Source organism: Thermobia domestica, chromosome 10 (genome assembly GCF_964235325.1).
Source record: "Thermobia domestica chromosome 10, izTheDome1.hap1.1, whole genome shotgun sequence".
In the NCBI taxonomy this organism is placed as follows: domain Eukaryota; kingdom Metazoa; phylum Arthropoda; class Insecta; order Zygentoma; family Lepismatidae; genus Thermobia; species Thermobia domestica.
The window spans coordinates 57327885-57343587 of NC_137463.1; positions in this window are offsets into that span (position 1 = coordinate 57327885).

Genomic DNA, 15703 nt, shown 5'->3' on the forward strand with positions numbered 1-15703 from the left:
GAGTTATAGCTAATTTTCTGAGAGACGGCAAATTCACCTTTAAAGGGGGCTGGGGGGAAGCACAAGTGGGAGAACCGGGGACTTTTGGGAAATTACGTCTCATCAGTCTATCAACAAGAAAAAAATCAGCTCTCCGGGAATTACTTCCGACATCTAGCTTATTTTTACCTTCATTGACTGGGCTATTAAGTATGCGCTATCAGATTGCGGGTTTAGACCAAAAGTATGTATCGTAGGCCTTCCTCAGAATCCATTCGATCTTGACCAAACTTGGCCATAGATATTCATGTTAGCTTGGTTAGCATTTGAAATACATTCCTTCGCAAACGTTTGCTTTTGTATATTTCAGATTAAACCAGAACAATCTTAACGCCGATAGGCTCATTCGTGTTACACAAAATGCAGAATTGTGTGCATTTCATTTAAAATTTAGCCATACAGGCCTCAGCATATTGGATTGTCCAGGAGCCCATGATGGTGTTAAGACGGCAGGATGTGATGGTAACCTAATAATATTAAGATACATATCGATGGTGCTTTTTAGTGCTTGTCTGTCCGTATGTCTGTTTCGTGATAACTCTTGTAAAAGTTGTACTATTCTAATGGGCTTTGGTATGCGCCTTCCTCCAAGATTTCAAAACAACCTTGTGGTTTGGAATGTAATCCATCAATAATAATAGGGTAAAGTCCACACTATATTGCAAGTTTGCACATATACATATGAAACAATTTCTCGGTATACACTACGTAAAAATATATATTCTATTTTAATAAAGCGTACTGTAGTACATAGTTTCGTTAGGGTATTTTCTGGAACGAAAAATCTGACAGGAATAAGAGACTGAGTTTACATTTCTCCCTGCTAATTTTTTTCTTTCTTTCTTTCTTTTTTTAAGTTTCACAATATATTTTCATTATCAAATATCTGAGCACACTATTGAGTTTTCAGAAATTTGCAAATGAAATAAATGCCATATTAGGGATTGGCAAAGGCAAGGGCGCCCATCAGGGGGGTAAGGTAGGGCACTCGCCTTTAGAGGAAATTGTACTTCAGAATATTGAAACTCAAATAGAATTTTTACGTTAGTTACAGCAAACTTTGAAACTATTTTTGAAACGTCGCTTATATTTGCCCCCCCTTGAAAACCACAACCCTTGGGCAAAGCCGGTTCTTATAAAAAAAACGGACATTTCGGTTTTTTCGTCTAAACAAATTTCGGTTTTCCTCAAAACCGGTTCGGTATTCAACGGAACTGGTTTCGGTGAAAACTTTTGGAAAACTCATAAAACTACTTCTGTGGAAACGGAGTCGGTTTCTGGAGAACAACGAAACACTGTTCTGGCCAGAAATAGAGCTAATTTTGGGAAAAACTGGAACCGGTTTTCAAGAAAACCAAAACCAAATCCTGTGAGAAACCGAACTGGTTTTGGAGAAAATCGATAACCGGTTTCGGAGAAAACCGTTTTCAATTTTACTGTGTACTTTTTAAATTTCAAGTGTCTATTTGCTTGTCTATTTTCCAGGATTTTAATACCTAAACATCCAGTCTCTATTGGTTTGATATGCATTTGTATCTACAGCCAATTCCAGAGAGAAATGAAAAGCCAGGACCGTGTATTTTGGCCGTTATCTTTATTTTGTTCCACTTGTGAACTTAAAGACATATAAGTCACTCATTCTGATTCCTAAAAGTCACAAATAAAAAAAAAAAGATCAGTCCGGTAAAATTTTCCCAGCTCCCTCTTGTCCTGCAGCATACTGTACGCAGGGAAGACCGCAGTATTTTTCAAGAGGGAAAGGGGAAAAGAGAAACCGAGACACAAGCACATTCGCGAATAAATACACACTTATATGCCCGCATGCACATAATAAATCAAATAAAACATTTACTTATGGACATACCCTCGTTAACTACATCAAGTAAACTATAGTGGCATAGTTTTTAATATACACATATTAAGTAGTATGGTATTTGCTAGAAAATTAGAAATTTTGTTGCGTATTTCCAATAACTGAACATTTTTCGAAAATTCGTAGGGGGCAACAACCCCCTTGTGCCCTGCTGTAGATGTTTATGACTGTATGTAAATTATAAATAACATTGTAATGAGAAATCGTGGTACATTAAAGAAGCAAGTGAAAATTTATCTCTTAATTGCAAATTTTATCACCTTATCCTATACTTATTCTACTATGTTAAACGAAATCTTCGAGGACATTCTTTTTTTTTTTAATCAGGTGCGGGGGTGTGAATTTTCTGCCTCATTATGGGTCAATCAATACCACAAACACTAGGAATTGTCAGAAAAATTGTAGAACATATAGACCATAGCCTATCAAAATGGATTTTGTTTTACGACCTTTAACAACCTAAATCACGGTCGGAAAAGAGGAAGTGTGTTTAATCCATTCCTCATCTTCAAGAATGTTTAACCATAAGCAATAAAGATGACTGCGGAACCTTAAAGAAAATATACAAATTTAAAAAAGCGGAGGAAACTTCTAATATTCTACTCAATCGGTATTTATGTATCTGTCATAGAGATTTGTGCTATAATTCTCGTAGAACTTATTCTATTTTAATGAAGCTTTATGTATGGTTTAAGTCAACCTTTCAAAATAATTCGATCGTTTGTATCTGCAGTTCATCAAGAGTAAAGGAATGAATTTAATGCAATTGGAAATTTGCAATTACAAATCAAATAAAAAAAAGGTATAAAATACTCTATCTTGAAAAAACATTTTATCTAGGAAGTTTTCGTCATTTCCATTGGTTACGGTTCAAGTAGGCCAAGGATAACAGGGTTAAAAGGAGGTAAACTCACCCAAAACTCAACGTTTCCTTATTTATATTGATACTGGGCAGAAAAAAACAGTTTTTTTCTTTTCTAAAAGAAAAAAAAAGCGTTTGCGAAAGGTGCCAAGAATGATTCGTTTTTCTATCCAAAAGGTTTTAAAACCATTTTCATGTTAAAACTACTTTGGCCTCCTATTAGAAAAAAAGACTTCGGTTTTCTATTTTTGTGAAAAAACAGTTCTATTTTTCAAAAACGGTTCGGTTGTATTTGACAACTAGTTTCGGTCCAAAAAAAAAAAGAACCATATTTTGACAAAAACCTAAAATGAATTCGGTAAAATAAATTAAGCCGGGTTTGGAGAAAACTTATTTCTAGGAATTGTCTTCCAATTTCTTTAGAAAGCAGTTTTTCTAAACCCTAATTTAAATAGTGCAAATCCTTAATTATTCAAATAATACGATAAAAGAACTGATTTTATAACTTGTTTCAAAATGATTCGTCTTGATGCAATATGACATACATTTTCTTTGAAACTTCCCAATCACCCACTGCACAAGATTAAATCTGTGGTAAAGGAAGAGTGTATTCCCATACTGAATAGAATATTTTCCACGAAATTTCAAAGCTTCAGTCAGGTTAATTCCTAAATTTTCGCACATTACAAGAATCAAAACTATGACACACTGTGTACTACTTGTAATGCAAGTCTCGTACTGTTGATGAAGTTACAGGTAAAAACAAGGGTGCTTCGGTCCATGTGGACATTTCCAACTGCATTTTCACTTGTTGTTTTTGTCTTTGCTTTCTTTCAAACCGTAGATGTGTTAACGCGATATGTACGTTAGTATCTGTGCCTCCAGTTCTGTGGAACTAATGCGGAGAATATTGAATTGCAGTATGCTCTACTGCACAAAATCCTAACAATACATGCTCAGCATACCGCACGCACGTAAATCAGAGAGAAAAAATAAATTCACATACACGCATTCGTACGTACGTACGTACATCCCACTTAACTCTATCCAAATTATAATGCACATGACTTCCATAATTAACATTATACACTTATATACGATATTTCTTATATTCACTTCACTGCTGGCATCAATTAATGCGTGGCTAACGCTGAACATTAATATTGAGAAAGAAGTCAAATAACATTGAGGGTCTGTAGCTTCTGGGGGAAAAGACACCATTCCAAAATGTACATATTTTGACATACTTTTTCATAGTATTTTCAAATTTTTTTTAATAATAGGAAACAATATGATTTCGAAAACGGCTCGATACCATCCCTTAGTTTTAGGTCCTGAAAATATATATGGGGGATGAGTTTGTACTTTCTTAGTATCTATATGAAATAGATTTCTCGTGAGTACATTTAATTCCGAGTTATAGCCCAGTCAAAATAGGTTTTGTGTCGTAAGTAATTCCCAGAGAGCTGAATTTTTTCCTGTTGATAGACTATGACGAGACATGTAATTTCCCAAAAGTCCCCGGTTCTCCCCCTTGTGCTTCCCCCCCAGCCCCCTTAAAGGTGAATTTGCCGTCTCAGAAAATTAGCTATAACTCCGAAACCAGTGGAGCAAATGCTTCGCAATTTTTTTATTTTCTTTGTCTATTGTTAGGCTACAAAAAAGGTGTCTTTCATTTTTCTCGAAAAATGTATAGTTTCGTGGCAATTCTGTCTTAAAGAGAAAACAACAGTTTTTTGGCGGGAAAAATTTCCTTTAATTTTTTTCTACGAGATAAAATAAAAAAAAAGTTTCAAATGAAAGTATTAGATCGAAGTTTAAGCTTTGAAACGAGGTATATATATTGTCACGGTACGTAAAGCCAGAGCTGAGTAATGTAGCTTTGAACGTCATAAGAATATGTTTCAAGCCTCATAGGAATAAGATCAGAAAATGCCAGTTTTGGTTCAAGGGGACTATTCCCTACCCTCATATTGGGCTTTCCATTATCCACCACCTATGGACCCACCGTGTCCTGGACTGGCAACAACTGGCAGCTTTTTTATATTATGAGTTTATTTTAATTTCTATACTTTTAAATAAATTCATAACAAGAACAGCATCACGGACCACCCACCCACCACTATAAACTAGGAATACTGTGTGCAATGTTTTCTAATATTCATTTTAAAATGAAGCCAGATTATTCGTGTAATTGATCTTCAAAATCTTCATTGTATTGAGGTATATTGTTGCATGATAACCCATTACAGTGTTCACACATAGCTGAACAGGTAAAGTCAGATATTCTGCAGCGACAATAATCTCCACACGCTGTCTTGCAAGAGCATGAAATTATTGCTAGGAGGTCATCAGGAGCAAAAGGTTTCATACTTACTATCGGTCTTAAGACTCTTCTTTTTCCATCACTTTCTTTGATATATTCATGTTTCCAATCCCAATCAGTAGGATTAAATTTGTTCCCTAACCAAAATTGCACCTGTAAGTACACTCTGAACAGGTGCTGACGACACGCTTCTGAGGTCGGTGGTAATTTAGCTAAATCAAAGTTTGACTTCAAAGAAGTCTTTGCAGTTAGTCTTGTAAATCTGAAATAACGAGCTTCGTTTAAAGTTGAATATTTACTTAGCCCGTACATTGAAAGAACAAGCTTTTCTCCATTCTGGACAAGAGTATCTTTTGATGCATCTTGTTGCAGGAAACATTCTGCCTCACATTTTGCCTCTGTATTTTTCTGAATTAATTCAACTGCTCTTGTTTTCCCAATTCCAAAAAATGACGAAGTAGTATCACAGCCAGAAATAGCATGGGCAAAAAGGAGAAGTTTGTCTATATTTTTGTTGGATCTTTCCAATTTATCGATATCAAAACAAGTGCTTGACGGGTTCTTTCCTTCAACATCTTTTTGAAAGAAAATGGGTCTTTTCACTGATGCTAATGCAACTAGCAATATTAAAATGTCCGAATCGTTTCCAACAACAATCACTCTGGAAAAGGTATCAAGTTTGTCAATTCCAGTCCTTACGATTCCAGTATCAGCATCTTCTTCAGCTATAACTGCTGCTAATCCAACCTTTACCAACTCTTTACAAGTGCATTCAATCAATTTATTTTTGTTCTTTCTGTTAGGAAAAAGGTTCTTTTTTTTTTACGACATTTAGTATTTTCGTCGAACTGTATTTCAGTGTCCTCCTTTGGTGTTTTTCATCTTTCGTAGTCGCCTCTTCTGGATAACCATCGAACACCACTGTACAATTATTTCCATACTTGGACAGTACAAATGAGACATAGTTCCTAACAATATCTCCATATGTAGCATCCTTAGGCCATGAAACATAATGAAGAAGGAAACCTCCATCGATAACTATCCCAGCATCTTCTAAGTATGGTTGCTCAACGATTTCTTCTGAAAATGCTTTAACTATAGACGATTTAGTTCCTTTCCGAAGATAAGTATCATCAAAATTCGATGGAGGTACAGAAGACAATTCATATCCCAAATACATTGTCAGTTTATTGTGCTGTCACATACACATAAAATTCCATTCAAAAGCTGTTGTGGTTTTATGCTCACTTTTAATGATCGAACTGATACAGACTTATGACTGGCTTAAGTAATTACCAGTCTTTTCTTTTCAATTTTAGCTCTCCAAAACTCTTACCTTTCATTTTTTTCCATAGCTTCCAAACCCACTTCATAAGCTTTATCACTGTCAACATTATAATTTGACACAAAGCCGTAATGTAAAGACACAAGATCCACTGAAAGCTTGGTAAAAAGTTGTGCTGTCTCAGCCAAAATGTAAATTTCTCAATATCCTTGTTGTCTCTTTCTTTCCTTGATTCCCGCAGTTCAACATGCTGTTCAGTAAAAATTAAGGCTGTTCCTGCAAATTTATCTAAGGCTTCTTGTATCTTTAAACAGTAAGGTGTTCCATGAATCCATTTAGACAAAGTACTATCTGTTATTCCTCTTCCATGCGTCAGAGTTCCGACCGCTTTCATTGGACACATTAGACATTGTTCTATTATCATGTCTGTCCAAGTTCCTGACCAATATTTCCCATTCCTGCGAACGTTAAAATAACCTTGTTTAGTAAATAATTCGTATTCTTCTTTTGATAGTTTAGATTCGAGTTTCAACATTTGCTGAGCATATAAATGCACGGATTTAGCTTACAGCAAGTGACCTGCAGCATGGAAGTATGGAAGCATGTCTACTACTGTACTCAAGTGCATGTTCCAGTTGCCAGTTCTTTCTGCAAATATAAGTTTCAACATAAGATCTATGCACTTAATTAGATTTAGCCAAAGCTTTGCTGTCCTGCTAGATTTTTTTATCTCTTCAAAATTTGTTTCAATGTTTAAAACAGTTTCTGTAACTTTATCATCCAGGTTAATTTGCTCGAAATCCAGTTCCTTGTCAATAAGCTGCTGACATATGTCTTCTAATTTCTTGCAGTCCTCTTCAATCTTTGGATATTTTTCTCTCATTACCGTAATGAGAGACGCTGCAGTTAAACAATAAACTCTTATTCCTCTAGAATATGCATGCCTACTTAACATGTTATTAACAGTTGCCGAACCATAAACAGTTTCCCATAGATTTTGTAAGCCACTTCCTTCTATTATGCAGCCCACTAATTCCATATAAGACATTAAAAGGTGAAATCCACCTAACCTAAGAATAACCTTTGATAAGTCACTATTAGGATCTGACCTTTCTACGATTTCTGTTGCTTTCAGATACAATGGTTGATCAAAAGTAGCAATGCAAGATTGATTTCTTTTTCTACATTGATCTGCAGCAAAAGATAAAGCAGAATAGATGGTAGACATATTATTTGGGTCTAAGTTTATAAATGGTACTGCCATAACACATGTAGATTCAGAAGAATGCTTGGTTCTGCAAATAATATTCATAAGCCCATTCCAGCCAGGTTGCTTCTTCATACCTCCCATCCAAATTAAGTTTATCGGGTAAAAAATTGTACATAACTCTTTTGCGCTCTTACTAAGATTTCTGAGCTCATTGTAATCTTCTACAAAAATACTATATAAGGGTTTTGTTTTATTAGGATAAGCCATGATATGTATTCCAGTAGTGGTTTGATTGAATGATCCTGATAGAACTCTTTTAACACTTATTTTGGTATCAACAAATGTCTCAGGAGTTATACACTGAACACCACCCATAGCATGGAAGGTATTCAAACCATGCAAAGTCCTTACATTTACATCTGCGTTGTCAAAAGCAAACTGGATGAACCCTTCAGTCCCGATATTAGGTGTTCCAGCACTTATCAGAGAAGATAAATACAGAGTTGTTTCGTAATAAGTGGCACATAACCCTAGTGATGACAACAAATTCATAAGATATTTAGAGCCGGAAAGGCGATGAAGAGTTAGAGCTAATCCTGTTTGAATAGGAGAAAAAAAAAGATATTGGCCGGACGCTTGCGATTATGGCATGGTTGATAACAGTTGTGTTCCTCTTCATTTTTTCCGTTTCTGACACATTCTTTTTACTCGTAACTCTGTCCATAGATAATTTAAGGGACTGTGGTACGACGATTTCTTCATTAGTGAGGTCTTTAATATCGGGATATGTATTTGAATCATAAGCCATTTTTTGAATATCTTCTTTTATAATATCGGCAGCTGCCTGTACAATTCTTATTCTTTCAGCGTTTTGATCGGAGTCTCGATCCTTATACCATCCTTATACCACTTGTCAATTTTTTGTGAACTGTCTCGGATAAGCAACAGACATTCTTTCTACTGGAAATATTTGAAATAAGAATCCGGTCTCCAATGTGTGTTAATAGTCGGTCTTTTAAATATCTGTCACTATAAAGTGTGTTTTGTTCATCCTTACATTTTTCGGGAAGAAATTAGGCCATAATGTCTCGTAATTCTCTAAGAGTAAATTGGCATTCGTCACTGTTTTCAATATACTCGCACATAGCTACAAAAGCTTCTTCTATTATACTTTTAGGCCGTCCGACAGGTTTCTCAGATTTTTTATAAAAGAAAACCTTATAGCATTCGCCATGATAAAGAGCTTCAGGCGCTACAAGATCACTAACACTTAAAATCCTACTTTTAACATGGTCTCCCCATTCATTATTTCTTAAGCTGCATTGTTTTAATATTATTTCTCTTATTTCTAAAGTTACAAGATTGTACACAGATGTTCTGCGATGACATGGGTACTTTAAGTCTATAGTGCATTTTTCTCCACAAATGAAACAGTTCGTTTTGAAATCAAACTTGTTTTCGGCACTTCTGAGACTTACAACAGAATGTGACTGTACTGACGTTGAAGGTTGATTTGCAGTTAAGAATGCCTATACACTGGAAGGCCTTGTATAGTTCTGTCTACACTGGATATGAACAGTAATGGAATGTTTGCCCTCAAATTCTCTATGTAAATTATCTGTACGCTCTAAACTGCACTGAATATTTTTTCCGATTCCTTTTTTCACTGTGATTGGGTAAATTTCCTTGTAAAGTGGTCTTACAAAAAATACATGTTAAATTATAATGATCCATTTTGAACAACTCCAACACTTCTACACCTTTTCTACTAAAGAATTTTTTAAGGCTAGCCGAAGGCTAGCATCCTTTTAGAGGGCTACACCCGATTTTAGGTATAGGATGTGATAGGATAGTTTAGGTTCATAGCACTAGCGGATCCAGAAGGATCGTTTGGAGGGGGCGGTTCGCTTCCTGGAAGATAAGTGTAACCTCAAGGTGACCAGAATTTTAGTTTGTAAAAATAAGACGCATATGAATCCGGGTCTGGAGGGGCGTGTAAACTTGATTCTCAGATTCCATTTTGGGACCCGAATTTGTAAGCTTTTTAAATGAACGTATATTCTTTCTGTAGATTTAGATCAAATACGCATTTCCGTTTCGGAGGTATAGAGGTATCATGATTCACTTCAAACATAGTTACCGCGATATATCAGATGCGCTGTCTTGCACAGTGAATAGATAACAAAATTATACATGCATAAGAATAATACAAAATGTCAACAAATAACAAAATTCATTATGATATTTCTATGTAAAGTACGGGAGAAAAATTAATGACCAAAATTGTCATTAGTTTTAATCGTGATTGTGGTTTTTATTTTTGTTGCATACTTTATTTCTTGGTAGCTTAAAAATAATACAATAATTAATTATAAAGTGATGTGTGATAGTATATGGCATATATTGTTCCAAATAGTCCAAAATATAGGTGAGCAAGCTTTAGATATTACTTTCATTTCTATTTACATAAGGATATAATTCAACAGATTGAAAATTGAAAAGAAAAAATATTCAAACTGAACTCAATGGATGTTTTAGTGGCTCCGTGATTCTTCCCCGTGGTGATTGCCCGAACATGAATTTCGAATTTCTCCCGAAAGAAGAATGTTGTTGTTTTCCCTTCAAAGAACAAGCCTGCTCATTCAAGGTCACAGATCAAGCACAGGAGAATGAAATGGATACACTTTCAAATACATAATACTAATCATCTCTGCATTTAAACCTTGTACCGTACTACTAACAGGAACCCAGAGCGACGGTTTGAAGTCAAAACTACAGCAGTAACACATAAAAAAATGAATTGTAAATATAAATCCTATATAATATATTGCAATATTCCTTAACCATATGAATCATTACTAGGTAAGTACACAATTTATTCAATAAAATACTGCAAATAATGTAATAACAAAAATATCAATATTAAACTTTCTCTTACACAAACTCAACAGAAATTTTGTTTAATCTAGCACGAACTGTGTATATATTTTACATGAATTAAAATGTGAACTAAATAATTATTTAGAATTACAATATAAGCCATTATAATGCATAAATAATAAAAAAAATGAAACCTCTTGAAAGATTAACAAAGCCTACGATAAAATGAACGAAAGATGATCAGAAATGTAAAACCAAAGTGATATTGCCGTTCATTACTGCACACAAACTATATTTCCTTTAACTTACCGACTGGTGATATTTGACAATATCAAATATTTGAAAAAAAAATGCAAATTAAAATTTAATTTTGAAAAATTCTCATCATTAAATGAAATTACCAATATAGAATAAAGCACGTATAACTTGTTTTTCTTTCATCTCAGATATAATATGAACCCCATTTGGCCTAATGATATGCCCTCACGCTGGTCTAGTCGCTAGCACATGCACCTTTGGTGTATGGGTCCCGGGTTCGATTCCCGGTGGGAGAGCCTTTGGAATTGTTATCGTCCTCGATGTTTCTGCGTTCGTGTCTTTGTTGTTCTAGGTTAATGGGAAAAGGAGTAAAATAAATAGAAACCTAATGTTAAGTAGTTAAGCAAGTTAATGAGGCCCATTTAGTGGATCAGTTAAGTTTTTTTTTTAAATGGCTAACACGCTTACCTTTGGTGCGCGTGCTCCCGGGTTTGATTCCCGGTGGGAGTAGAGTTGAACGAAAATAATTGTTCGGATTCCACTATAATGGTTAGATCCACGTTTTCTTTAGCCGTTCTGGCACAGTCGTGCGACATTAAACAAACAAATCAAATATCGTATTATAATATATAATTGTTTATTAAAATATATACACATTTTTTACGATTGTTGTTGTGCCCTTTTGATTCATTTAAAGATTTAGGAAAAGCAATTTCAAAATCTTTTTCGAGTTCCTTCGTCCATCTTTCTTGATTTTATTTGCGATTCCGATAAATCCAAAGAATTCAACTTTAGACTCAGACTCATAACTTTCTGGGAATGCTCACGAGTTGAAAATAATTACGGGCAAAGACCACGACTTGCGGAAACCACACAACGCTCTTAATCCCCTTGCAGTCCATCTCTGTGAATGTTACAGCACAAGCTCAAATCTACCTTGTTCCTGACAAATTCCATGTTTCTAAACTTCAAAGATTCTTAGATATTGATATCTTATTATAATAATTGTAATACCACCCCCTTTTCTTTCCACCTGTTTTTCCCCATTTTACTAATGCGTGTCAAATTATTTTAAATGAGAAATCGAAATTCCAAATTTCAAATGTCTAACCTTAAGAGATTCGGGAAGATGGCCATCTTATTAAAATATTTTCTATTCCGTCCTCCTTAATTTCTTCGAATTTCCAAAAAGAATCCTTTTTTAGTGATACCCTACGTCACAAATCTTATCTACTGTTCGAATTTCAAATTTCTAGCTTAATCGGTTTGGCCTGTGCGAAGATCAGTTATTCACTCAGGACCTTGTCTTTTATGTATGAATTACAATAACAGCTTGTGTTATTTCACAAGAAAAGATGAAGTGCCATTAAAAGTCACAATAAATCCCTGGTGCCTTCCTGGTGTTTCCGTGTTGAACCCCAAAAGTCACGGCTCTCTGTTGATCTAGTAGTTAGCAAAATGTACCATTGATCTTGGATACATGAGGTTCTGTGTTTTGATTCTCGGTGAGTGAGCATCGAACGCACTACAGTAGTTCAGACCCAACTTTAAACTCTAGTACTCGTTCTGTAAAGCATCGCTTTTGACAAATGACATAATTACATATCAATCAATCAACGAACCGAAAAGTCTGTTTCAGAGAGCTTTTGAATAAGGAGCGTTGAAGAATTTATATTTCTCTTTATTCAAGATAAAAGTAATTGAAGTCTCGGGACCCGAATTTCATTTCCACATCTTTTTCTAGGACACAATTTTAAACATACATTTTTAGTTCAAAGAGTGAGTCGTCTTAGCCTCCTTCCTACAGCTGTTCGTCCAACAAATGAATCATATTCTCGCTTCTTTGGGGCTTACGGTGACCGTCTCAAGGAACTAAGGACAGAAATAGTCACAATTCAAATATGTCTGTATTAAGTACTATTAAGTAAAACAAATTTTGGTTAGACTCTGCTAGGCTTGTCATACAGATTGGATCGATCGGGAAAAGAGCATATTTGTATCTCCCAGCGGTAAATGCTGGAAGTAAAAAAAGACCTTTGGAGGGGTGGTCCCCCCTCCGCCCCCCACGTGGATCCGCCAGTGGTTCATAGGAACAATGATTGGGCTAAGTGATATTCTTATGGATCCTTTATTATTCTTATTTATCTGAAACCAGGACATTATGATCTTTGCGACCATAATCATAACGGTGGGAAAGTTATTCTGTTTATAGACAGAACTTGCAATGTAGATTAATTGGTGTCACACATAGAAATATATAATAACAATGACTATGACAAAATACATACAAAAGCAATAACTATTAAGGTAAGCACAACATAAAAGGTTACAATAAATGATGATTATTTGATATGGACACTCATAAAATAATAAATATGTAAAATATTACCTAAAGAAAAGACATTAAAAGTATTTAAAAAATGATTACATTCTTCTTTCTTCGCGTATTGTGATGTAAATATTTTTTTCTTTTTCACACAAAAGATAGAGCGTCTCCGAGATACAACAGCGGATAAGCAACATTTCAGTAATTTTACGGAAAGGAAAAAAATAATACAGTTCTAAATTACAACTGACGCAATACAAAAGCAAAATAATTTCAGGCAGTACCATAGCCATCTGTTGTAGTGCAGATGTAATATTTCGTCGGATTACACCAGCACTGAGGCTCGCTGACCCGGTGGAGCACATTTTTGGTATTTTTTTCGTTATGTGTCAATCATAATATACCTCGTTTTAAAGCTTAGACTTCGATCGAAAACTTTCATTTGAAACATTTTTTTACTTTACCTCGTAGAAAAAAATAAAGGGAATTTTTCCCGCCAAAAAAACTGTTGTTTTCTCTTTAAGACGCAATTGCCACAAAACTATAGATTTCTCGAGAAAAATGAAAGACACCTCTTTTGTAGCTTAGCATTAGACAAAGAAAATTAAAAAATGCGAAGCATTTGCTCCACTGGTTTCGGAGTTATAGCTAATTTTCTGAGAGACGGCAAATTCACCTTTAAAGGGGGCTGGGGGGAAGCACAAGTGGGAGAACCGGGGACTTTTGGGAAATTACGTCTCATCAGTCTATCAACAGGAAAAAAATCAGCTCTCCGGGAATTACTTCCGACATCTAGCTTATTTTTACCTTCATTGACTGGGCTATTAAGTATGCGCTATCAGATTGCGGGTTTAGACTAAAAGTATGTATCGTAGGCCATCCTCAGAATCCATTCGATCTTGACCAAACTTGGCCATAGATATTGATGTTAGCTTGGTTAGCATTTGAAATACATTCCTTCGCAAACGTTTGCTTTTGTATATTTCAGATTAAACCAGAACAATCTTAACGCCGATAGGCTCATTCGTGTTACACAAAATGCAGAATTGTGTGCATTTCATTTAAAATTTAGCCATACAGGCCTCAGCATATTGGATTGTCCAGGAGCCCATGATGGTGTTAAGACGGCAGGATGTGATGGTAACCTAATAATATTAAGATACATATCGATGGTGCTTTTTAGTGCTTGTCTGTCCGTATGTCTGTTTCGTGATAACTCTTGTAAAAGTTGTACTATTCTAATGGGCATTGGTATGCGCCTTCCTCCAAGATTTCAAAACAACCTTGTGGTTTGGAATGTAATCCATCAATAATAATAGGGTAAAGTCCACACTATATTGCAAGTTTGCACATATACATATGAAACAATTTCTCGGTATACACTACGTAAAAATATATATTCAATTTTAATAAAGCGTACTGTAGTACATAGTTTCGTTAGGGTATTTTCTGGAACGAAAAATCTGACAGGAATAAGAGACTGAGTTTACATTTCTCCCTGCTAATTTTTTTCTTTCTTTTTTTCTTTTTTTAAGTTTCACAATATATTTTCATTATCAAATATCTGAGCACACTATTGAGTTTTCAGAAATTTGCAAATGAAATAAATGCCATATTAGGGATTGGCAAAGGCAAGGGCGCCCATCAGGGGGGTAAGGTAGGGCACTCGCCTTTAGAGGAAATTGTACTTCAGAATATTGAAACTCAAATAGAATTTTTACATTAGTTACAGCAAAATTTGAAACTATTTTTGAAACGTCGCTTATATTTGCCCCCCCCTTGAAAACCACAACCCTTGGGCAAAGCCGGTTCTTATAAAAAAAACGGACATTTAGGTTTTTCGTCGAAACAAATTTCGGTTTTCCTCAAAACCGGTTCGGTATTCAACGGAACTGGTTTCGGTGAAAACTTTTGGAAAACTCATAAAACTACTTCTGTGGAAATGGAGTCGGTTTCCGGAGAACAACGAAACACTATTCTGGTCAGAAATAGAGCCAATTTTGGGAAAAACTGGAACCGGTTTTCAAGAAAACCAAAACCAAATCCTGTGAGAAACCGAACTGCTTTTGGAGAAAATCGATAACCGGTTTGGGAGAAAACCGTTTTCTATTTTACTGTCTACTTTTTAAATTTCAAGTGTCTATTTGCTTGTCTATTTTCCAGGATTTTAATACCTAAACATCCAGTCTCTATTGGTTTGATATGCATTTGTATCTACAGCCAATTCCAGAGAGAAATGAAAAGCCAGGACCGTGTATTTTGGCCGTTATCTTTATTTTGTTCCACTTGTGAACTTAAAGACATATAAGTCACTCATTCTGATTCCTAAAAGTCACAAATAAAAAAAAAAAAGATCAGTCCGGTAAAATTTTCCCAGCTCCCTCTTGTCCTGCAGCATACTGTACGCAGGGAAGACCGCAGTATTTTTCAAGAGGGAAAGGGGAAAAGAGAAACCGAGACACAAGCACATTCGCGAATAAATACACACTTATGTGCCCGCATGCACATAATAAATCATATAAAACATTTACTTATGGACATACCCTCGTTAACTACATCAAGTAAACTATAGTGGCATAGTTTTTAATATACACATATTAAGTAGTATGGTATGTGTTAGCAAATTAGAAATTTTGTTACGTAT